The sequence below is a fragment of the Marmota flaviventris genome, chromosome 1 (assembly GCF_047511675.1).
Source record: "Marmota flaviventris isolate mMarFla1 chromosome 1, mMarFla1.hap1, whole genome shotgun sequence".
NCBI classification, from domain to species: Eukaryota; Metazoa; Chordata; class Mammalia; order Rodentia; family Sciuridae; genus Marmota; species Marmota flaviventris.
In genome coordinates this window covers 152292825-152319286 of record NC_092498.1, presented here as the reverse complement: position 1 = coordinate 152319286, position 26462 = coordinate 152292825, and the positions used below count along the sequence as shown (strand labels likewise).

General features: G+C 42.8%; 1 long non-coding RNA gene across 1 annotated transcript; it reads left to right on the top strand.

The window, feature by feature from the left end:
• Positions 1 to 5353: 5353 nt before the first annotated feature.
• LOC139707242 (uncharacterized) lies at positions 5354 to 19357 on the top strand. Its single transcript, XR_011708813.1, has 2 exons — positions 5354 to 5968; positions 18460 to 19357. It is a non-coding gene; the product is annotated as an uncharacterized lncRNA (long non-coding RNA).
• The last annotated feature ends 7105 nt before the right edge of the window (positions 19358 to 26462 follow it).

Genomic DNA, 26462 nt, shown 5'->3' with positions numbered 1-26462 from the left:
AATTCTTGACCCTGGGGGTGAAATTAAATCTCAAAAATTCAATATTCTTTGGCCAAAGAGAAGCTGATGGTTTTTAGTGGTCTGAAAATGGTACCTTTGATATTGGAATCCTAAGAGAGTTAGATAACTGCATTCAGAGCTATGCACTGTTCAGAAGCCTCTTACATTCATATTTTCTTCTTTATCCATAATTATCCCTCTCACTTTCAACCCCATACCACATTCCAAATTCTATTACAACACACACACACACACACACACACACACACACACACACACACCAGAAAAACAGACATGACACCAAATACCAATTAATTGTAGCCTCTAAAATTATCACTGACTATCCCAATAATTTTCTAGTTACTTTCTCCATTAAGTCTTTCCTGAACATCTATTCTATTCCTCCACCTTACCTTCTCAGTAACAAGAAGAAAAAAAACCTGAGCTAATTGATTTTTCTTTTTTGCTAAAGCACTCTCTAGTAAAAACTTGAAGATCGCTTGATTTTAACTCAGATTTCACAGCTATAAGAGATAAGAATTGAGGCTTTCATCCTTGTTCCTATGGAGGATAAAACCTTGTCCACTAATAATTGAAATATTATTGGCAAAGGCAATATTGCTGTAGAACCCAAAAGCCAGTGATGATAAGATTTTTAAAACTATTAGGGTAAATAAACTTGCATTCCTCTTATTCTCTTATCTTTACCTCTGGACTAACAGAATACCATGGGACCTCACTCAAGTCTCAAATCCATTAAACTCTAATATACACCTAAGATGAAGGGGTGCCCTCCATTTAATTTTCTTTGTCTCATGCTGAAAATGGCAGCTTTCCTTGCTCCTTAGGTCTCTGCCTGACATCTGTCTCTCTAAGGCTTCCTTCTGGAATATAAGCTGCATGATCTATTTTCCAAAACTGATTCTAGAAAAGAAAAAAGTTTTAACTTTAAATCTAAGCTACAGTGAAACATAAATTATTGTTTTCTTGAGAACCTTTTTCCTGAAGTCTTTCCTCCCAGATCCCATGGGCTTTAATATTCTCTAAATGTCTGGTCTGATGCTAATCTGATCCCAAAGTACAGTAGATGTAGATGTAGACTTTTCATGTTCTGATTTACTAGAGTCATTACATACATGCCACTTTTTTTAAAAAAACTCTGTATACTTCAAGAATGAAAAAACCTTGTTAAATCATAAGTTATTAGATAACTTAAAGAAAAAAGAACATTCCTGTGTCTAGCATTAGCAAAAAGTTTTCTAAAGGAACTACACTTAACCTGTATCCCAAGATAGCTGATATTAAAGAAGGAATAAAATACATTAGTGCATCAATCAGAATTTAGAAGCTGCCTGTTTAAGCTATTGCTGACACTGAACTTCAGTGGAACTTCAGTTCTTTTTTCTAGTCTTGATCACTGCTTTGACAGGTACCATTTAATATAGATTGGATTTTCATGATGTAAAGTTATTTCCATAGATTATTATTATTTCTAGTCCAGGGTTGTGGCTCAGTGGTAAAGTGCTTGCCTAGCATGCTTGAAACTCTGGGTTTGATCCCCAGCAACACATCAAATAAAATAAAGGCATTGTGTCCATCTACATCTAAAACAATAAAAAATAAAAAATAAATCTGGTTTCTCTATTACTGCTAAAAATGATTAAATTTTAATGGGATAGGTGGGTGCTTTTGTACAAGCCTACAGTCTCAGCAACTGGGAGGCTGAGGCAGGAGGCTCACATGTTCAAAGCCAGATTCAGGAACTTAGTGAGAGACTAAGCAAATCAGTAAGATCCTGTCTGTAAATAAAATATTTTTAAAAAGGCTGGAGATTTGCTCAGTGGTTAGGCACCCCTGAGTTCAAATGCCAGTACAAAAATAAATAAATGGGATAAAATAGTATAAAATTATTTCCTCATAGTTATGAAAAGTTTAAGTCCAAGATCTTAAGTGTATATTTTGTGTGAACAGACCAATATCAATGTGGTGGCAGGACTCCTCTAACTTCAAAGTCTCTGATAGAATTATTCCTTATATCTTTTCAATTATTATGGGTGTGAATATTCTGTACTTTATGGTCACAAATGCAGTTCTTTCCCATGTGTCCCTGAAGCCCTCAAAGGTAAGACAGACAAGTCCATTCACTCAGAAAGTGATGACAATAAAGCAGGAAGCTACCCTCAAAGCCCACAGGGTCTGGCCCCATATGGCAGGAGATGGAAGAGGCTTCACTGAGCTTGTTCCCCTAAATGATACCTGCCATTGTGGATAAATGTCAACTCCACGCACAGAATGGGTGACGTGAGTCTTTAGCTCTGAAGACTGGAACAGGTGGGGAAAAAAAGGCACACAAGTGGGATAGGTAGAGGTAATTGGAGGGCATTTTTTTTTTTGAAATCCCGAGTCTCTTTGGTCCATTATCTCATTTCCTGCAATTGTCATATCCCCAAATACTATTTTAATCATATATATAGGTACATTAATACTGAAATCTATACTCCAGGCCTGGGAGCATAAAGTCATGTTCAATAGACACTGCAAGAGAATTTAGACCTGGTAGTTGTGAGCACATTGTGTTAGGAAGCTCTAAAATGCAGGACTAGGAATAGATAGGAAGGTTGGATCATTCAGTAATATATGCAAGAGTGTCTCTCCACTCAAAGATATTGTGCCATGGATCTTTATCTAGAGAGATCAGGGTCCTGTAGTTCTCCAACAACATGTTCCTGTATGAAGCCTTCTTAGCAGGATCCAGGCATGGTGAATCATTCTCAGAATGTTCTATGTTCTTGAACTTGAATATCAACAGACCCTCTCTGAATGGCTACACTCTCTGCAGGGCTGAGGGAAATGAGCTTCTGAATGATAATCTGTCTATACTGTGGACTTGGAGGACAGAATTGTGATGGGATACTTCATGGACAGATACCAGTCAGGACCCGGGCAAAGTTGCCTCAGCTAAAACTCTAGCTCTGGGTAGTGATGCAAAAAATCTACTCAGAGCCTACACAAAGAACCTCCCAGACTACACTGTGACTTTCACTGCATGATCTGAACAAGGCATGTGTGAAGCTCAATTTCAACCATTTTCAAATATACATTTTAGTGTCATTAAATAGATTCATAGTGTTATACAATGATCACTTTAATTCATCTCACAAACTTTTTTTTTTTTTTTTTTTTTTTTTTTTTGCAAATTTGAAATTTCATACTCATTCAACATTTCCCCACTCCAACCCCTGGCAACTACCATGCTACCTACCATCTCTGAACTGGACACTTCTGGTTACCTCCTATCATGGCACATGACAGAATTTTCTTTCTTTTTAAGGATTAATAATCTTGCATGGAGATACTATAGTTTGCTTTTGGGTCAAGGAGCATTTTGTTTGCTTCCACCTTTGGCCTATTTGAATTATGCTGCTATAAATCACACTCACCTTTAAATTTGGTTTGGGGTATAACCGTAAAAGTGTTGCAATTCTGATGTGGTCAGGAATGTTCTGTGTCTTGGTTGTGGTTGTTACAGAAATCTGTTCATGGGATAAAACACACGCACAAGAATTTACACATACAGAAAGCATATTAAATTGGTGAACAGCAAATGGGACCTATAGTCTCATTAACAGAATTGTATCAAAGTGACTTTCCTGGTTCTGATAAGATGCTACTGTTTGACTTGGGCCACCATCGTATAGTTCTGATCTCTGTAAACACCCTGACTCTACACAATGTTTCCAATTTTCTATGACTTTCATTTCAAAATAAAAAGTTAAGTAGTGCAAAATATAGAGAAGTTATTAATTGATTTGCTGTTTCAGCTAGTCCCATATCAGAATGTCATACTATATGACATCAGGTGGGGATATCACAATGTTATGAGGGTGCCAGTTAGGGTCCAGTTCCTTGGTGTCCTGAACACAGAATTGAGTCATACACAGAGAAGTAACAGGAAAAGTCCAAATTTACTGAAAGTCCAGGTAAAAGCAGCACTCAGTAGGATAGAGAAGAGTGGGCTGAGCAAAAGAAAAGACTCAAGGTCCAAAAATCCCAAATCAGCTTCTTATATGCTGGGCTCTGAGACCATTTCTTTCTTATGTGGACCTGATTGAACATCTTACCCCATTTGCAGCATTTTACCCCCAAGTGTTCAAAGTCCTCCCCCTGGGTGCTCATTGTCTGAGTACTATGGGGTGCACAGTCTTCCCCAATGTTGTGTAGGTTTTCCTGTCTCCTATTGGGTTATTTAAAGGAGTCTCAGGAAGGGGAATCCCAATTAAAGGCCATCCTCAGCAACTTAGCAAGACCTAAAAAACTAAGCAAGACCCTTTCTCAAAATAAATTTAGGGCTGAGGATATAGCTCAGTTGGTAGAATGCTTGCCTTACACACACAAGGACCTAGGTTCTATTTCCCAGCACCACACACAAAATAATAATAATAATAATAATAATAATAATAATAATAATAATAATAATAATAGGCTGGAGATATGGTTCTGTGGTTAAGCATCCCTGGGTTCCATCCCTTCTACCAAAAAGAAAAGCAGAAAGGGAGAAACTAAAGAAATGTATCATTAGTTGTTTCCGCCTTCCTTTGTTCTCTTGTGGAGGACAAGTCCCCCTGGGTTGAGTGCTTTTTGGCAGTACTTATCTCTATTTTTCAGGTTAGGGGAGGGTTTCTTTTCACCTCCTGTTTGTCATGGGGCTTTGACTCTTTACATGCAGGTAAGAACTGATTGTATCTTTTCATTTCCTCTCCTCTCTAGCTGCCTTTCTTACACCCCAAGTTATTTTACATTTAAAGCTAACTAGTGTATTTTGTAATTGGTCCACTGGTCTTTCTATTTCTCACAAAATTTATATTAATATAAGAATATCTCATAAGACATGCATGTATTTTAAAGACACGCCAACAGAGATCTCTAGGAAAACAGAAGAATGCTTCCTTCATGGGTGACAATGTATGTCTCTCAGGCCTGAAAGCCCAGACCAAAGCACTGTGGAGAGTGGTATGGTGTTCTCTCTCTTTTTTTTTTCTCTCTCTCTCTCAAAGAAAGGAAGAGACCATCAAGCTGCTTCTACTCCAGTGTTGTCCCTTCCCATCAGGTGGATGCCCCTTCCTCTACTTTTCACTGAAATAACAGGATTAGAGGGTTAGCTGGCTGAAGATTGAGAACTAGTACAAAAGACAGCTAGGCTTGTTTCTCCTTTCTTATTATAATTTCATGTCTAATGCCTGCATACTGTGAGAAATTTTCTGTCTTTTGGTTCTTCAGGACAATTTTTAAAGTCAGAAATCAGAAAATCCTGGCTTCTTTACAGTTTTCCATGGATATGTCTTTGTATATGTTGGGTACAGAGCAGGCTGAACTGTGTTGTCTGCAGGGCAGGCTGAACAGATGTTGGCTGCAAGATAGTCCACGCACTCAAACCCCCCTCTATCTGGTCCTTTATCACCTGTTTGCCTCAAGTCTGAACATTCAACCCTGCTCAAGGCTGAACACTTAACCCCCCCTTGGGACAACAAGGCAGCTTGCAGACCCAGAGGCCCCATTAGATTTGGGCTATAAAAACTCCCTCCTGCCAGGCTCCCTCTCTCTTGCTCTCTCTCTCTCCCTCTCTCTCTTGCTCTTTCTCTCTTGCTCTCTCTCTCTTGCTCTTTATCTTTCTTACGCGCGCTCTCTGTCTCTCTCTTGCTCTTGCTCTCTCCCTGTTCATCTTTTCTCTTTTCTCTCTCTCTCTTTCCTTCTTTCCTTTCTCTTTGTTGCACTGCTGCAATAAAGATCTTTTGGTTGCTCTGAGTGTTGTGGTCACTTTCCTTTCAATGGTGCCGAAACCCGGGAGAGGGTTAAAACCCACTTTTGGGTCCCTCTTCCTTCTGAAGTGCCACTCACCGGATGCCCTGAACCCAGGCCTGAACCCATTTTCTCGACTGCCAGAACTCCATCCACCACCAGCCTTCGATTGGTGAGTTTCCCCTTCCTGGAGTCCTAAACCCAAAGGTGGTGTCGGGAGGATTTGGCCGTTGATTGTCCGGCAAACCTCTTTGCCCACCTGCGGGGAGGAAAACACCGCACCACAGCCTTTAAGGCTACGGTGGCCCTCAGGGACTCCTTCCTAGGGCAGAATAGATTCCTGGGTTCAAAATTATTCCCTTCCCTTCCCAGCTGTTAGTTACCAGCATAGGCTTTGTAGGTCTCCCTCGAAGGACTGTGAAACCTCCGGGGACACATAACAGAGAACTGAACATCACACCCCACCCAGACCTTCACCATCTTGGTGGATCTCCTAAAATCCTAGTCCTCACACCTTCAAGACTCGGCTGCTAGAGAGAACCTTACCCTCCCCTTCCTCCCTCTTCCCCTGTCTCTCTCTTTCCCCTCTTTCTGGCCCTGCAAGTCTCCAGCCTCTCCAGGAGGGGTCCCAAAAAGAAAAGCCTTGGCCAAGGTCTCCCACGGCTCCAGCTCTGTCCAGGACGAGAGCTTCGACTGTCAGGATTCGGTGACGACCAATCTCTGCAGCTCGAACCTGCCACTAAGGCACTCCTGATTTTTGGCTCTAGCAGGGACGCCCCTTTTGCCAATAAATCAGTTTCCTCCTTCTCTCTTATACTATGGTTGCGTCTCCTTCCTTCTCCTCTATACCAAGTTTGCATCCCCTTCCCTCCTCCTTATACTACTTTGCGACATGGGTAATGTGTCCTCTCTGCCGGTTGACTCTCCCCTACAATGCCTCTTGGATAACTTCAAAACCCTCTCCTTGACACCAGACACCAAACCCCCAAAATTGATCAAATATAGCACCCAGGCCTGGCCCACTTATCCCTTAGACAACCAAAGCAGATGGCCCCCTTTTGGGTCCCTGGATCCCTCCATTCTAAGGGATCTCTACAATTACTGTGAGCATTCGAAAAAATGGGTAAAAAGCTGCTATATCAAAGCTTTCTTCTTGCTTGTGCTCTCTGCACCTCTTGCAGACCTCTGCAAATTCTTCTAGCTTGCAAACCAACACCCACAACCACTGATCCCCAATCTCCTTCTCCTCCGGACTCATCCACTACTTTTGACCCTACTGATAAATTTCCACCCTATCGCCCGGCTCAAATAGGTCCTCATCCTCAACCTTCTGCCCCAGCCCCTCCACTGTCTCCCCCACCTGAACAACCTGACTTCTCCTCTCCACTCACTAGATCAAAAACCTAAACAACCGTATTTCCTCAAAACATTGCCTCTTTTCTGAGGTAGCAGGTACTGAAGGAATCCCTTCACCCACTCACTCCTCTCTTCTTCTGTCAGTGCCTGTCGCGACCCCTTGCCCGCAAGGAAGACGCAACTCCGAAATCTTCTCTCAGCAGTTTATTCGGGCCCTTGATATTTATTATTCTTTCTTCTTCTCCTTCTCCCGGATGCCCTCCCAGCCTTAATAAAGCATCCCAAGCCCCAATGCAAAGCTGCCGCGTGGAACTTTCTCACAGGGTGGTGAAAAATCATGTGCCAACTCCCTCAGATAAGGAGTTGTTTGTCACATACCACAGCGGAGCCAGCGCCATCTCGTAATGGCGACCATAGTCTGCAGAAACGGCAGAAGCGGCTCACCACAGTTCCCCCTTTCTGTTTTATTAAAACAATACAGGCGAGAGTAGAGGTCCTATCCCACTGTGCAGAAGTGGCTGCATAGTATGGCTCAGTCCTAAGGAGGGCCCTTCCCCAGATCCGAGGCCATATCAGCCGACGCCTTTTTTCGTGGGGCGGGGCGTGGACGCGTCTAACCCGCATGCAATAGGACATGCTCTCCTTGAGGTCCACGTCAAGGATCACTCAAGTGCAGTGCCTTGCCTCGCATCCTGTATCGTGACGATGGTGGACGAAGGGGGATAGCTGAGGCTGAACTGTGGCTGTATTAATGACAAACAAGTTGGCAGCACCCTGAAAGAAAGGCACGGACTTTAAAGCGATAGTAAAGCACTAGTGTGGAAACCCATCTGCATGCAATGGCAGCAAGACCAGCAGAGTGCAAGGGCTTTCCAACACTAAGAGAATAACAAGGAAAGTCATGTCGATCCCAGTGCAATGTTATAATAACTTGGGGTGCAACGACAATGACAAAGGTTTATTGTTTAAGATGCGCAAGCCAGACTTGAGGTGAGTTGCCATTTTCTAAAGCTGCAAGAGCTTGTATGATCATAGCCTTTTCTTGTGCATGGCGAGTTTTAAGGCGACAGAGAAACCACAAACAAAGTATAACACTGAAGCAACACATTGCACCAAAAATGCCTACTCCCACCCACTCTTTGAAGAAGGAAAAAGCAGAAGATATCCAATCGGTGAATTGACCCAAAGTCACTGGTTCGACACGGGTACTGTTCAAGACAGCAATCTGAGTTAGTTGAGACTGGATCATGTCTTCCGCTGCCATGGACCAATTTCCGGCCAAATATTCGCCAATGATGCGGGAGGCATTCCTGGAATCATTAAATCTGACAGAGGTTATGCATAAATGTGCACGTTGATCAACACAACCCAAAAGCACTAAGTCAGCCAATTCTTCTACCTGAGCTTGGAGTAAATCTATCCTTTGGTTGGCAGCTAAAATCCCTGACAAAATATGTTGATTAATTGAATTTTGGGATTCAAGTATAGTGGAAGTTTGTTGAACAACTTGATTAATGGTGGCAGCAGTTTGTACTTGACTGGCCATGGCTACTCCAGCTGTAACTGCTGCAGCAGCAGATACCGCCACAGCTGTCACTATAGCTGCCGTAATTCCAAAATCTCTACGGACTCTAAGTAGTTCAACAATGGGGAATTTATCTGGGTCCGCAGTGACTGGGATTGGGACAAAGGTTGGAATTTTCATAAGCACTGCTACAGTCCAAGAACCATTCCAACACTCAGATAAGAGACAGGTAACACTAGAACAATCCAGCATCCCCGACGAGGTATTGTTAGCCAAAAGGAGCAAGAACGGGGATTGGACGCAGACCATTGCAGGAGGCAATGTGGCATTATATAGCAAAGAGTTGAGCGAAACAGATGTGAGCCTATTACCTCGTTCACTTTTCCTAACAGTGCCAGAAACATTAGCCAGCCAGGTTTTGGCTCCTAGCAATTGAGCCAATGCAGAAATATCAGCTGAAGCCCCCTTCTCATTGGAAATCAGCCATTGAAACCAGGACCAACCTACTCCTGTAGAGGAGTTGGCACTATGGTTAAAATTATAAACATACCTCTTAAGAGAGGGGGAAAAGGAGAAACCCTTAGCAACTTGAAGTTTCTCCCAAGAATGATCTTGACAAGGCGTAAATGTTGGGGGGAAACCAAGATTAGGGGTACAGTAAGGAGAGGCCTTGAAATGAGTGGCATTGTAAGTACTATTAAAAGAAGGAGGTACTGGGATTAGTACCTTGGAGATCATAGCCAAGGTAGTTATGTTTAAAGCAGAGCTATTTACAGGGGTCCCTGAACCTGATTGCTTCCCCGAAACTACTTGGCTCAGTACAGCATTAATAATACTCCCTGAGACCTGATTGGACCGCAATGGGTCCTCCCAGTTAGTCAGATTTTTGGTCTTAAGGCTAATGCAATTAGCGTTTCCAAGGCTGAAACAAAAAACTCCTGTGAGATTAACCTGAGATCGATTAAAAATGCTTTCCACGTCCCCTCTAGGAGAGGCACAGGGAGCAGACATCTCACATGAGGTAGAGAAAAGAGTGGGGAGGACACTAGAACTACCATGAACCGGCATCGGCATTGGCCAAGCCCGTGCCACTGCCCACCACTGCATTGGTGTCGTCTGTGCCATCGGCACCAGCACCAGAACCAGAGCACGTAGCAGAGTGAAGATCCTCATCACAGGGTTGCTGTGGTATCTCTTGTTGCTGGTCGGTTGATGTCAAGACTCTTCTTGTCAGGCGTTCAGGGACCCACAACGGCTCCGTGCGATCCTGGGGAAAAACACATACAGATCCTCGTGCCCATGTCAGCACGGGGTCGGGGCCGTTCCATTGGCCTGTAAGAACATCCTTCCACTTAACATAACCAATCACAGAGGGCTGAGGGGACACATGTCTATCAGCCACAGAGCGACCATGAATATCCAAATTTAAAAAATTAATGGTAAAGAGAGCTAAGGACAGGCGTTCTTTAGGAGTGTGTTCAGCTCCTATTCCCCCTTTTTGTTTTTGTAAAGTTTCCTTTAAGGTGCGATGAGCACGCTCAACAATGCCTTGTCCTTGAGGATTGTAAGGCAGACCATGAGTAAGTTGCACTCCCATGGTAGAACAAAAGGATGTAAATTGTCTGCCAGTATAAGCAGGTCCATTATCAGTCTTAAGGGATGCAGGAGCACCCCATGCTGCCCATGCTTCTAGGCAATGAGTGATAACATTACGTGCCTTCTCTCCCGACAAAGCAGAGGCATGAATAACTCCAGAGCACGTATCAACAGAAACATGTACATACTTGAGGTTACCAAAGTCAGGTATGTGCGTCACATCCATTTGCCAGACAACCAATGGTTTTAATCCCCGTGGGTTCACTCCATAAGTAGGGGGATGAAGAAATGTGACACAATGGGGACATTGTAATACTATCTGACGAGCATCCGCTCTTGAAATGGAAAAACGCCTGCGCAGCGTTAAAGCATTAACATGGAAATTTTGGTGAAATAATTTAGCCCCCTCTAAGGAGGAAGCCAAGCATATCAACTGGCCTCTAGTGGCTGAGTCCGCACAGGCATTACCCTGTGATTACGGACCAGGAAGAGAAGTATGAGCCCGTATGTGCATTGGATAAAAGGGAGCAGTGCGGCTACAGATAAGTTGTTGAAGCTGATTAAAGTAAGCAGATACATTATGGGCATTACTAATAGCTCCCACGGCCTCCAGGACTTTGAGTGCTTGTACCACATAAATGGAGTCCGAGATAAGATTAAAAGGAAAAGAACACTGTTTAAAAACCTCAATAACAATTTGCAATTCAACCCATTGTGGATTACCAGGAGCAAATTGATGCTGAACAGGGGGAGAATCATTAATTACATAAGCTCCCATTCCAGACTTGGAACCATCAGTGAATATATTAACAGCCCCCGGAATTGGATTGGGTGAAGTTACCTTAGGGAAAATGATGGGATGTTCTTTAACAAAATGGAGTAATGGATGGGAAGGGTAATGATTATCAATATCCCCTTGAAACGAGCAACATAGAATAGCCCAGTTGTCTAGAGTAGCACACAAAACATTAAGTTGAGCCTTAGTATAGGGTATAATAAGAGAAGAGGGTGATTGTCCAAAAAATTGAATGCTTTGGTGAATCCCTTTAAGTGCTAACGCTGCAACAGCATCAGGATAGTATTCTAAAGATTTTCCTGGGGATATATGTGGATGGATCCATAGTAAAGGCCCATCTTGCCACAGTACTCCAGTAGGCTGCCGCATAGTGGCAAGCACACATAACTGGAAAGATTTATCACTTTGGAGCCTGTATAGAGTAGCATGTTGTATAGCTTCTTCTACTGTTATAAGGGCCGCTCTAGCCTCTTTGGTGAGGCTACGAGGAGAAGCAAGATCTGGATCACCCTTAAGGGTAGCATACAAAGGCTGGAGCACACCATTAGGAATATGTAAATATCCCCTTATCCAATTAATATCTCCCAACAGTTTTTGAAAATCATTCAGAGTTTGGAGATCTTGAGTTCTTATGGTGATTTTTTGTGGTTTTAGTTTATCATACCCAATTATTGCTCCCAAATACTCAATAGAATTCCCCGTTTGAACCTTTTCAGGTGCAATATGTAGCCCATATTGAGCTAACAGCTTTACTAAGTCTTTATAGGCCTCATTAACTATCTGTTCTAATTTAGCGGCCAATAACACATCATCCATATAGTGAATAATCTTGATGAAGGGATACTTATGTCTGAGAGGTGCAAGTGCCTTTCCCACATACATCTGGCACATTGTGGGACTGTTAGCCATTCCCTGTGGTAACACTACCCACTCAAACCTAAGATCTGGCTCCTCGTGGTTACACGAGGGAAGGGTGAAAGCAAAACGTTGTGAGTCTTTAGGATGCAAAGGAATAGAAAAGAAACAGTCTTTAATGTCAATAGCAATAATATGCCAGCCCTGAGGAATAGAGGAGAGCAGAGGTAGCCCTCTTTGAATGGGCCCCATAAGTTGCATTTGAGCATTAACTGCTCGTAAATCATGTAGTAGGCGCCACTTTCCTGATTTTTTCCTAATAACAAATATGGGAGTATTCCATGGAGAAGTAGAAGGTTGGATGTGGCCCAAGTTTAGTTGTTCTTTAATTAAATTATGGGCCGCTGCCAATTTAACCGAGGGAAGAGGCCACTGAGGCACCCAAACAGGCTCCTCGGTGAGCCATGTTATGGGTATTTGAGCCCCAGTGGCCCCTAGGAAAAACCCAGACCAAATCTGTTAAGCTTTTGATGACCTTGCACAGGATGCCTACACCCCTGTAGGTGTTTTCCTAGTCCTAGACCTGGCCTATACCCCATATTTTGCATAATCTGTTGAGACACCGGAGAATAGTCATTACTAAGAGTAAACCCCATGTCTTTCATCAGATCACGACCCCATAAAGAGATAGGTAAATCAAGTACATAAGGCTGAAAGGTGCCATTGTGTCCTTCTGGGTCCTTCCAAGATAGATGTCTACAGCTGATTTGAGGGGCCTGGGCATATCCCAAACCTCTTAATGATTGATCTGAGAGCTGCACCGGCCACCCCTTTGACCAGTCCTTTTGTGCTATTATACTACGATCTGCTCCAGTATCTAGCAATCCCAAAATTGATTTGCCTTCTATGGTTAAGTTTAAAGTAGGACGGTCATTCATATCTAAGGACAAATAAACAGAATTCCCTCCAGTGACTCCAATCTCATCACTTGTCCTTGAAAAGGAATCAGCAGGAAAGCGGGTATGCAGACTGGGTAGAATTAGCAATTGAGCAATCCGGTCTCCTGGGGAAATGGACACAATACCCCTTGGAGCTTCCACCATAACCTTTACTGATCCTACAGTATCAGGACTAATGACTCCAGGAAAGACATGAAGACCTTGTAATATAGAGGATGCACGTCCAATTAGCAAGCCTACAGTGCCAGGTGGTAAAGGTCCTTTGAATTTAGTTTCCACCAATTGGACTCCATTCTTAGGTGTTAGTACGAGTCTGGAGGTGGAACAGAGGTCCAATCCCGCGGCACCTGTAGTGGCTCTCCGCGTCTCATGGGATGGCGTAGAGATGGCCATGTCTCGGGTTTGGGTGTGACATTCTCCATTGCCCCATATATTTGTGGGCCCTGAGGTCGGGGGCCCCTTCGGCCGTTTTTTGGCCCAGCTGAAACAGGCTGTCCATAGATGTCCCACACTGATCTACACTCTTTTGCCCAATGCTTTCCCTTTTTACATTTTGGACACAGCCCCGGTTGACGAAGGCCATTGGAAGGGCCACCGCGAGGGGGTCCAGTAAAATTATCTTTTTTAGGACATTCACGTCTGAAATGACCAGGTTGACCACAATGGAAGCATGTTCCGGCACCAGGACTGCCCCCTTTTGCCATCCGAAGGACAGCAGCTGCAAGACCTGCATTAGTTAAAGGTCCTCCAATCTCTCTACACACTTTCATCCATGCTTCTATGCCCTTATTTTTATAAGGAGTGATTGCTGCTTTACATTCCTTGGTGCACTGCTCAAAGACCAATTGCTTGATAAGGGGCATGGCTCTATCAGGATCCCCAAAAATCTTTCCAGCGGCATCCACCATCCTTGCTACAAAATCTGAAAAGGGTTCTGTAGGGCCTTGTAGAATCTTGGTCAAATTACCAGACACCTCTCCTCTATTTGGAAGCGACTTCCATGCCCGAATGCAAATGTTGTTAATTTGATCATATGCCTCAAGAGGAAATCCTGTCTGTTGATTTGCAAATCTACCCTGCCCTAAGAGCATATCCTTGTCCCAATGGGGATGTCCCGCCGCATGGTTTTGGGCGGCCTGCTCTATTGCGCCCTCTAGCACGAATGCTCTCCAGTCCAGATATTTACCCGGGGAAACGCAAGCCCGAACAAGGCTAGCCCAATCAGAGGGAGTCATACAGTATCTAGATAGATTCTCCACCTGAGTCAGTGTGAAAGCGGCATCCACCCCATAAGTGCGCACAGACTCCGCCAGGGTCTTTACAATTTTAAAATCTAAGGGTTCATGGACTCTTCCCCTGTTGTCATCCTGAAAAACTGGATAAGCAAGACCCATCTCAGCGTGAACAGCCCTCCATGTTTGGGCATGGAAAGCTCTCCCCGAAGTGCCCCCACCATACGGCGGTGGATCCGGGGGATCGTTTTTCCTGAGCTCCTGTTTCTTTTTGTTCCCTTCTTCTGTAGCTAAACTCCCTAGCTGACAAGACAGCCTCCCGAGCTCTTCCTCCTCATCCTCCTCCTCCTCTGACCCACTTTCGCATGGGGGTGTACGCAGCGTACTGAGATCTGGATACAACCGTCTCCTCCCCCGTGTCATGCTCCGCACACTCCCCTCTTCTCGAGTCACTTCGCTTTCTGCCGTCTCCGACTTTTCCTCATGTAATCGCTCTAAAACCTCCTGTCCTTTAGCAAGTGCTTCCTGGCATCTGCCATCCGTAAGGCAACCACGGACCATTTTCCAAAGGGGTATCACCCCACCCTCTAACATGCCGTGCTCAGATGCAAAATCAAGATCTTTGCCTAATTTATCCCAACTAGGCACAGTAAGGCTGCCCGAAAATGCAAACCACGGTGCAGCGATATCTACCTTTTGTAAAAATCTCTGTAGTGTACTATGCTTCACTTCCAGTCCCTTGGAACGTAACAGGCCATCTAGGGCCAGAAGAAGCGGACTTGAAGATGCGGCACCCATGACACAACGACAAAAAAAATACAGACAACAAAAACACACTGACGCAGCAGAAAAAACACAGAAGACGGAAGCGAAAGTAGAAGCGAAAGTACACGGCGCGGCTGCAATAAAATGCAAGGCTTCCTCTTTCATTACAGACAGAGGAGCTGCCCCGCTTTAATCGCGGATCCCACTTACCTAGGGACTGACCCCGCTTTGAACGCGGATCCCCCTTACCTGGGGACTGACCCCGCTTTGAACGCGGATCCCCCTTACCTGGGGACTGACCCCGCTTTGATCGCGGATCCCACTTACCTGGGACTAACCGGTGCACCACCCCTGACTACTGAGAGTTCTGATTTCCCGGGTCTCGGCACCACTTGTCGCGACCCCTTGCCTGCAAGGAAGACGCAACTCCGAAATCTTCTCTCAGCAGTTTATTCGGGCCCTTGATATTTATTATTCTTTCTTCTTCTCCTTCTCCCGGATGCCCTCCCAGCCTTAATAAAGCATCCCAAGCCCCAATGCAAAGCTGCCGCGTGGAACTTTCTCACAGGGTGGTGAAAAATCATGTGCCAACTCCCTCAGATAAGGAGTTGTTTGTCACATACCACAGCGGAGCCAGCGCCATCTCGTAATGGCGACCATAGTCTGCAGAAACGGCAGAAGCGGCTCACCACAAGTGCCCACACCGGGTCCCACCAGGTCCTCTTACCAGCTAACCCAAAGCTCAAACAAGCTGAGGAGAGCCCTTGGACCCCTATCAGAGATCTGGTGAAAATGGCCTTTAAAGTTGCTTTGTCATCACTGAAAATAGGTTACTAAGAATTGTCCCTTACAGGCTTTTTTGGGATATTCACTCCCATCCTCCCCTCTGCTCTACCTGTTCTACTGCTCAAGTTTTCCTTGCTAGGGAAAATCCTATTCTTTTACATCACTCCTTCCTCATTCTCAGATCCACCGAGCTGCTCTCAGCCCCACCTTCCCGTCTTCCCCTCCCTACCAGGCCCACAGAAAAGGCTTAACTGACCTTCTCCAGAAATCTTCACCATGGCTGATTTTAGGACTTTCAGCAAAAAAAAATCTCTACAAAAAAGTTCAATGTAGATAAACTTCCTATTTTCCTGTTGCCCTGTTTTACTTGGTCACTGGCTGGAAAAATCAGCACTCAAAAAGTTAGACACCCCCTTACTAGTTTTTTCACAAAATATGTGAACAAGGCCTCTGGCTTTGAGCTGGGGCTTCACAGAGAAGGCTACATGTCTAAGATAAGGAGGTTACCAACTGGGTTCCATGATAACAGCTGGCAGGGGTGGGGAGGGTGGGGGGAAAAGGAGAGAAAGGGAAAAAAAAGCTCTCCCCCTCCCAAGTGTCCTTGAAGGGTTAACTTGCCCAGAACAGAGAAAAAAAAAAAAACTGCTTTTTGTGAACTTCTGCAGACTGTGAACTTCTGAGCCCCTTCCCTTTCATGTTGGGTACAAAATTCTGAAACAACCTAAACTTGGGGTTCAGGGGATTAATTAATTACAACAGAAGCAGTGCCCTCTGAATCCGGTTGCAACCAAATAAAACTGTTTCATTATCTTCAGTACTATCTTAGGTGCCTTGCCTTGTCTGTTGCTACAACAGTATAATTCTATATACTTAAACATTGTTCATGTTTTCATAAAATGGTCATCAGATGTAATTAATTGTGTACTACAAATAACAAAATATATCTTATTAAAATGGAATAATTTGCCTAAATTCAGAAATTTATAAGGATTATTTAAAAATGTAAAAAAAGAAAGAGTTAACAAATAGGAAAGAGAAATTAGAAGGTTCTAGGTATGGATTTAATAGAAGGAAAATGTGTTTCTGGATAAGAGAGTCTGTTAAGAAAATAAGAGGGTTTAAGTAAGTGCTAAAGAAGGTCTGTATATACAACTATGGTTAAACAACAACTGTTATTTTGCAATATTGTAATATGTTATTTCTCTAAAAGCTAAACTTGACTAATATAAAAACATCAATAATAATTGTGGTACTATTACTCTTCTTTGTATATTAAATGTGCTCTATTTTCCAGGTATATGTCATTAAGATAGAAGCTTTAAAAAACTATATCAAGCCGGTGTTCTCCAAAAGGTTGCATGGTTATTTTAGGCTTATAAAAATAACATTGGAGATTTATTTATATCATTTAATGTTTTATAACTGGACCTGTTATCAATAAGATTAATATAAAGTTCTATATACTGGGTACAATTTAAATGTAATATACTGTATTACCTAGTATTCATGTGACATCAAGCAACAATATATGTAAATTTTATAAAATAATATTTAAAAAAAAAGATCAGCTTCAACACTAGAACACTTTACCTAAGATTTATAAATTTATAAATTTATAAATCTTAGCCTTAAGGCTGTGCTTCCCATCTTACTACATGTCAGAATGACTCCAAAGTAGGCCAGACTTCAGCTATAGCCCAACACTCTTAATTTAGGGTGAAACTGACTTTGCTGGATGTTTATGATCAAGACTTAAAGTTAAACTAAAATGGCCAAGAAAACCAATATTTGGCTCTGGCCCTCTGAGTCAGTCTGAATCCAGGGAACAGGGAACTCCTCTAAAGAGCTTTGCAACTCTGGGCCACATAACCTCCTGATCAGGGAGATTAATGAGACCACTGGAGAATGAAAAGCCAATCAGTGCATTTGCTGTGAATAGGAGGGTCATTGGAGACAGGAGACATCTCTGATGCTTCCAAGGGAAGCCACATGGTCAAGCAAGACCTGGACCCATCCTAGAGCAAATGGCACTAGCAGAACTAAGAAGCTGCTCTCAGGTTCCCCCACGAGCGACCCCTATGGGAACTCAGCTGACTCTTAACAATAGATAGAAACAAAGTCAATTTTGACCAACTTGATCTTAAACACCTACCAAAACCAGTTAAGCCAAAACCAGTCATTCCTGGGAGTAATGAAGGACAAGAACAGCTAGAAAAGAGGAGACAGCAACTAAGCCAACAGGCTCCATGGGGAATGTTCAATTAAGTATAGCTTTGGCTCCTCCCCCTCACAGGACCCCTATTAGTCCTCTCTATGTTTCTCCTATAGGACCATGTCTATTAAATTGCCTACAGAAGTTCCTGCAAGATAAGATACACAAATTCACCAACAAGCTGGTCAATCAACTACTTCTTTAAGACTACCAGCCCTGATGCCCAAGATGGACACCTACGACTCATGACCAACTCCTCTGGCTCCAGAGACTCTGTGCCCATCTAAAACCCTCTCTAACCCTTTTTCCAATTTTCACAACCCCTCTTTCACTTCCTAGGAATGAGAACTACTCTCCAGCATGTCCACTCTGCTTATTCTGTCTGCTCTACAGTATCCCCACAAGGAAGCATCAAACCTAAACTCCCCCTGGTACCACCATGTCTCCCACCTTAAAAAGGCACTTGTTCCAAATGTCCAGTCCTGGACTTCCACCACGCCCACCAAACTCAAAATTTCTCGCCAACCCTCTTCTTCTTTTACTAATCATTATTCTCTCTCAAGTTTTATCTCAAACCACAGATACTGCTTCTACATCCAAGCGACATGACACCAGGATGACACCACCCACTCTCAGTTTATGGGTCAAGGCGATTGCCCTTCCACTGGCTGCAATCAGGCTGTCACCCTTAACATTACTGGATGCAATTAAGCCACCTCCAATACTTCCTAGAGTCCCTGCTACAGGACCAGTGGCTGATACCAAGAATCTCCTCCATCTAGGACTGGTTTGATGCCATCGAGGACTTGTGGCTTCAAGGAATTTTTATGGACTTTACCCCTACCACAGTAGTTGTCTGTAGCCACTGAGTGTTATTTCTGGCTGCCCTGGTGTTCTCAGACCTATCCCCCGAACATTCCTCCACTTCCCCTTCTAGGTCTAACGCCACCCACCATTAAGCAGGAAGAAGCCAGAGGACTTTACGCTGTCCCCCATGTCACTTAGAAAAACAAAAAGGGAGGAATGTTGGGTGCAGAGCAGGCTGAACTGTGTTGTCTGCAGGGCAGGCTGAACAGATGTTGGCTGCAAGATAGCCCACGCACTCAAACCCCCCTGTATCTGGTCCTTTATCACCTGTTTGCCTCAAGTCTGAACATTCAACCCTGCTCAAGGCTGAACACTTAACCCCCCCTTGGGACAACAAGGCAGCTTGCAGACCCAGAGGCCCCATTAGATTTGGGCTATAAAAACTCCCTCCTGCCAGGCTCCCTCTCTCTTGCTCTCTCTCTTTCCCTCTCTCTCTTGCTCTTTCTCTCTTGCTCTCTCTCTCTTGCTCTTTATCTTTCTTACGCGCGCTCTCTGTCTCTCTCTTGCTCTTGCTCTCTCCCAGTTCATCTCTTCTCTTTTCTCTCTCTCTCTTTCCTTCTTTCCTTTCTCTTTGTTGCACTGCTGCAATAAAGATCTTTTGGTTGCTCCGAGTGTTGTGGTCACTTTCCTTTCAGTATATAGTGTGTATTATATGTGCATTAGCATTTACTATTTAATGCATAAAGAAACCTGATGTTTGAAGTGATAATTTTTTTGACAATATTAATATTGTTTTTGTATCAGCATGTTCCAGAGCTGGAGTTTTCTGGGAAATGGAGACATCATGAAAACTGTCCTTGACCCTTAGATCAGCTGAGTTCGATTATGCACATCGCTAATCTGAATAGCTCAGGAGGCTGAGGCAGGAGAACCCTGAGTTCAAAGCCAGCCTTAGCAATTTAGTGAGATCTGAAGGAACTTGGAGAGAACCTGTCTCTGAATAAAATATAAAAAAGCACTGGAGATGCGACTCATTGGTTATGTAGTAGGAGAAAGACAAGGGGGGACACCGAAGATAGAAGAAAATACTTGTATTTTGCTGCAGTCAGGTTCAGAGGGCACATCTTTCACTGTAATCAATTAATCCCCCAAAACCCTGAGTGCAGGCAGTTTCAGAACTTTATACCCCATGTGTAAAGGGAGGGACCCAGATGTTTATAGTCTGCAAAAGTTCACACAAAAGCAACTTTTACTTTCACTTTTCTGGGCAAGTTAACCTTTCATGGACAGCCACTAATATGGGAAGAGCTTCTTCTCCTCTTTCTTTCCTCCTCGGCCAACTATTACCATAGATCCCAATTAGTAACCTCTTCTCTTATTTTTGAAATGTAAACATATCTGTGAAGCTCAGACCGAAGGCCAGGGATCTAGTTAAAAGAATCTGGTTTTCTTATCACACTCTGCATCTGAAAAAACAATTTCCTTGGAAAACCTTTACAATTTGGTGTATATATATATATATATATATATATATATATATATATATATAATATTTGTGAAAAAACTAGTAAAAAAGGTGTTCAGCACCTGGAATACTGATCTCTTTCAGGCCAGTGGCCAGGTAAGATATAGAAAGAGGAAATAGGAAGTTTAAATACATTGAACTCTTTTGTACAGATTCTTTTGATGATAGTCTTAAAATCAATTATAATGAAGATTTCTGAAGAAGCTTAATTAAGATTTTCTGTGGAGAAGAGTGTGTCACTACATTTAAGCACCCAGAGTTCAATCACCAGCATCACACACAAAAAAAGAGGTCTTGCCGAAGTCTGGCAGAGCACAAAATAACCCAGCTGCCACAAGGCTCTTGTAGGTTCAAACAGGAACTATATTATTGCCCAAACTCTCACTGGTACTCCACCGCACACTCCCCGGAACTCTCCCAGCCCTCAAGGAGCTCCTAGAGAACTCAAAAGTAGTGGGCGCCCGAGGCAGCAGGAGCCGCCTTATTGCCAGACAGCAGGAGTCTATATACAACTGAATATACAGCCTGTTTCAATCCAGCATCATCTAGTCACAGCAATTATACACAGCTTAACTTAATTATCATCATCTTAATGGCTCCCTGGCTCTCAACCTCTCCTTCTGGCAAAATGCCAGGTGCCATCCCAACTCGGCTGTGGCTCTCAACAAGGTCTCCCCTTTCAAGTGATAATTCTTGGGATCAAGTCAGAAAGATTTCAGACATGTTGCTCAGAGTAACAGTAATGAGTTTATTGAAAAGAAAATTAGACACTCAAGGGAGAGAAGGGGTCCTTTTGGAGAGGAGAGTGACAATGTGCCTCTTCTGCACTCCAGTTGTATTGAGGGATCCCAGGAAAGTTTCCAGACTCCTGTCCATGTCCACATTTTGACTTTTGGATGACAGCAATATTACATCCGACTTCCAAGTCTCCACTACCATGACAACACTTGGTAACCTTGGCCCATGCTGACTGGCTCTAATTAAATTCTTTACCATGCATGCTTACAGATTTTATGATTAGGATAAATTATCCTGATTTCTCTGAGTTTCAGGATTTGGTTTATAAAAATGGTCACAAAAGTCTTCCCTTGCATGGTAACTTTTATTCCTCTTATCCACATTATTTTAGGCCTGCAGAAAACAGGTAGTGTGCTGAGGAATGTGACATATCCCATTCACTTAGGCTAGGAAAAGGTGAAGGTAAATTGTTTCTTGGACTAGAGGACATGTGAGGTTCAGCATGCTGTGCCCATTTTATATGTTTATTCTCTTAATCTCATGTACACACCATTTGCATCTGTTTGTCCCCTAATCACTGCTGGGGATTGAATCCAGGGTTTTGCACGTTCAGACAAGTGATCTAACCTGAGCTATATACCCATCCCCAATCTGTTCATATCTTACATGAAATGCACAATTATTGCAAATCCACCTAAGCTGAAGCATGGGTTGAGTTTGTTAAGCCAACTCAGTAATTCCTGATCTCTTAGAATCCAGCAATAGTGATGTTAGAATAGTATGTGCCGCTGATGTGTCTCCACCACTGACCTCCAGTGCAAACTTGGAAATCACAGGCAGTTCTACAAATTTTTACACTCCCTCTCCCTTACCCAGTTATTTATATTTTCAGAATGCAGATGAGATGGGAGGATTTAGTTGTAATATGGGGAAGCAGTTCTTTGGCTCTGCCAGCCAGATGAGTAATGTACAATTCAACCATGTCTCAGTGGCATAAGCATCAAGTTGCAGTTAAACATTTGCTTGTGTAACTAATTGTCTATGCAAAATTATTCCTGAGAAACAAAATATGATTGAACCTACAAAATAAACTGGCATCCAAAGTGCATTTATATTTTAAATCATCACAAACCTTGGTGCTGAAGATCCAATTTTACTAGTTTGTTTTTTTTTTACCTCCCATGTTTGTGCATGATTTTTTGAAAATCTCTGTCATGCTTAGATTGCTATTGTAAGATTTTCAGAACCAAAGATTCTGATGGTGTATTTATAGCATTTAAATTACCAGTTAAAAACAAATCCAGTTATTTTATGGTTTATTATATTTTCCCAATCTTTGTTGGAAAGCTGGTTTGACAAAAAAGTCTCCTAAGCACACTTGGTATTACTACCTGAGAGTATGGAGTAAGTCAGTCATTCAGGCTACATAGATGGATTGGAGAACAATATTAGTGACTCAGACTTTGACCCATGAACAAAGTCTTTCATCAGTCATGCCAAATGCCTGTCATGTTCCTGGCTTTGTATTGGAGCAGTGACCTATTTGCTAATGTCTGGAAGTGATAGTGCTGATCGTGTTTGGGAGAAATAATCTTTCACCCTGCTTGGGGGGACAGATGAGCTCAGAGCCCAGAGATGAAACAGTAGAAGGCAACTTGCTGTGACAACAGAGACAAAATGGTCCAGAGTGAAAAAACAAAAAAAACTGTGAACCACAGAGGAGAAAGGAGAGAGCCGACGTGTTCTCTAGCAGACATGTTCTCTAGAAGATAAAGGAATATGGAGGGCAGTAGTGTATTAGTACATTCTGTGCTTCTATAATAACATATCTGTATTGAGTACTTTATAAAGAAAAAATGGTTTATTTAGCTCACAATTCTGGCAGCTAAAAAGTTCAAACAACATGGTACCTCTGTCCTGGAGAATATTACAAATAATAGAATGCTGCAAAAAATCAAGCACATGCTTGGAAGGGTAAGGCAAAACTTTATTTCAGCCAGAAGGGTGTCTTCCAGAAACTGGCTAGCAAGCACACCTGGGTGGGCAGTCCACTGGTATACATGTCTAATGCAGTGCTGCCCTTCACCCTGAATGGAGTACTCAGTGGTACAATCTTCACAATTGGCTAATTTTAGAATTAGGGCTTGCAAAGGGGAAGGGCTGCAATTGAAAATGGCCACAATAGGATCTAATTAAGGTTGAGTACTATATTCTGAAAATAGACCACCAAACTATTTCTCACCTAGAGCACAGCCTGGCTATATTGCAACATGGTGGAGAAGCAGAAAGGGAATCAGCAGCATGCATATGAGGCCAAGTACATGGGGTGACCTCATTTTATACCAACCCACTCTCTTTGGAACTGACTCCATGAGACTAAATTTAATCCTTTGGAGGCCATAACTCCATGAGTTTATCACTTTTCCTAGGCCCCACCTCTTAATGGTACCATCGTTTCCCAACATGGCCACACAGGAGAATAAGCTTCCAGCATATGAAACACTTTTGTTGGGGCATTCAAACCATAGTCAAATCATCACAAGTGGGAATGAGGATAATGAGAAAATGAGGATATAAAATCATGAAAGATCTTGGGACTTGAGCTATGGTTTGGACCCCAACATGAAGGACTTCCAACTGTATGGCAATGCCTGTGGTGACAACCCAGCCTCCCTGCAACTCAAAGGCTACAGTAGCCACACTGGGGATATTTTACTAACTGCCCAAAGTCTTTTTTGTTTTGTTTTGTTTTTCAGTACTATAGATTGTACCATGGACATTTCACCACTGAGATGCATTCCTTGTTCTTTTAAGACAGGGTCTTGCTAAGTTGCCCAGGCTGGCCTTAAATATGTGATCCTTCTGCCACATTCTGCTGAGACAAATCCTATTTAAAACACTGTGATGTAGAGGCTGGTTTTATGCCTTAGTGGTAGAGTACTTGCCTAGCATGTGTGAGGCACTGCGTTTGATTGTCAGTACCACATATAAGTAAACAAAGGTACATCAACAACTACTAAAATATTTAAAAAGAAAAAGCACAGTGCTCTATTTCCCAGAACCATTCCTCATCTTTGACATCTTGTTCACACAAAGATTATGATATTAAGCAGAACCGGAGCACAATACTGTAAATTGGAATTCAAAAGAAATATCAGTTAAATGCTTACTCACTGGTGGCAATCTTTCTTTCTTTCTTTCTTTACAATTATTTAGCTCAGTGGTTTTCAAACCAGGCAATATCTGGGAACATTTTTTGGTTGTCACAAAAACAATGCAGGTGCTTGTGACATATATGGGGGCAAGCCAGGGATCCTGTTAAACTTCCTAAGTGTGTAGGGCAAACATTACCACAAAGAACCATCTGAACCAAAGTGTCAGTGGTGCTGAGGATAAGAAACCCAGATTCAGAGTTTAGCAAGTCTTGACAGAGTACCAGTGCCTGGGAACACAGAAACCACTTAGACTTGACTCATGACACCAAGAAACTGGCAGGCTTGGAAGTGAGAAACAAGGTGCCTGAGACTAGAGGGCTGTGTGTTTCCAGGAGTAAAAATAGTCTGTGCATATATTGATCAAACCCATTATGCTGCTGGAATGGGTGTTGTTTTGCTTTATTTTCTTTGAAAAACAAGCCATGTCCTTCCTAGAGGGTTGAATTCAGTTTTGGGCCTGCATAGAAGTAAGGATAGGAGGGGGAGTAGAAAGAGAAAAAAGCATCACTAGGAGAAAAGGGCAGAGAAAAATAGGGGCTGAGTATAGAAGACTGTACTATACTTCAAGTTTATTTTGGAATCCGGCTGGTTAACAAAGTCCCATCTTCTTGTGGACCATCCCACATTGGGGAAGGTGAGCTGCAGCTGAGAGCCAGTCTTAATACTGACAGTATCTCAGATGTCTGTGACACAGGGTTGTTACTCCCTCCTCAGCCTGAGGGAGGAGGACTGATCCAAGGCTCCTGGCAACCCACGCTTGCAGTCATACTTCTGGTACTCTGTTGGCTTCAGAGAGTCATTTGCCAGCATTCAGGGTCACAGCAGCAGGCAACAGTACAAAGAATGGCAGCTGAATTCAACACCCATACTGAAGCAAAAAGCATTAAGTTGTTTATTCACTGAGTTCCTTCTGAGCATGGTTGTAGTTAAAATGTACTCTTTGCTAGGTTTATTGAGCCCTGAAGCAACTTGTAGCTAAACTGGTCACTTAATCTATTGTATTACTAATAGTTAAAGGACTTTCTTTCAGTGAAAACTCCAGGTAGCATGACCAGATGTCCAAGGCTCAAGGAAATCTTCCCTCTCTTTCTGAAAAACCTCATCGAACAGCTAAAGGAGTAAGTTGTTGCTCTCCTCCCTACAGATGGCAATTTGGTGATCTGGAAACAAAAGTAGGTTTTATTCTGCTTGTAGATGAGCACAGAGAATTTACCATGAAACCAATTACTCAAATGCCGTACCTTGAATTCTTGGAAATAACACCATTGAATTTTCCTGCTGAGAGACAAACCATTTCTATTTTAAAAAACCTGCTTTTCTTTGAAATTATTTCCAAAGTAGCAGTAATTAAGAATATCATAAAGTTAAGAAAGACCTGCTTGAATCCCCAGCTGCATGCATGACATTGGATTAAGGACATTCAATTTGTTGAAGAAATGAATAATTATGTGTCAAGCACACATTTTGAGCTATTGGAGTGGGCTAGGCTGGTGCTCTGAGCCTGGTCTTGCTCTGTGAATTTGTGTAACCATGGTCCCTTTCACCTTTTGAATATTGCCCCTGTTGCTTAAAGGAGTATTTTTTCCTCCTCTTCTTCCTCTCCTTCTCCCTGGGGGCAAAAAAAATAATAATTTGAGTTATCTGTCCAAGAGAAGAAGATGTCACCTAGAACTAGGAAGTGACTATCTCAAAAATTAATAAGTGAAATTCAACCCACCATCAGGGCTCACCTGGGATCCCCTGCCAGGGCACACCTGGAATGTAGTCTTTGATTAGCTTCTTTTAAAGCCCTCTGTTTTATATGTCAAAGTACATTCTACTGTCGTATAACAAAAAAGAACAAACACAATAATTAGAAAAAAAGCCCTCTGTTTCCCCTTTTAAGCAGATTCATAGGCTCTGGGATAGGAGTCCCCTGTGTTTCTCCTTTGCTAGCAAAGCAATAAAACTTCTTTGTCCTTTTTCTCAAAACCATGTTCTCATCATTGGATTGGCATTTGGTACAAGGACTAAGTTTTGGTAACACAATGACCAAGATTTCAGTAACATTTGGTGAAGCTCAAGTGTCAGAAAAGGTTGATAAGTGGCATCAAATATACCTTAGCCCTACTCCACATTTCACTTTTTTTAATGAAGTTTTCTCAGCCTTTTTGCACATGCTGTGGCCAGCTCTCTGGGCTGCTTACCTAATTTTCATTTTTCTATTTTCACTAGAAGCACTTATTTTAAGGGAGACAATATATAGACCAAAGAATGTCTAGACATTGGAGGGGGATTCGTTACAGAGTTCCAGAACTGG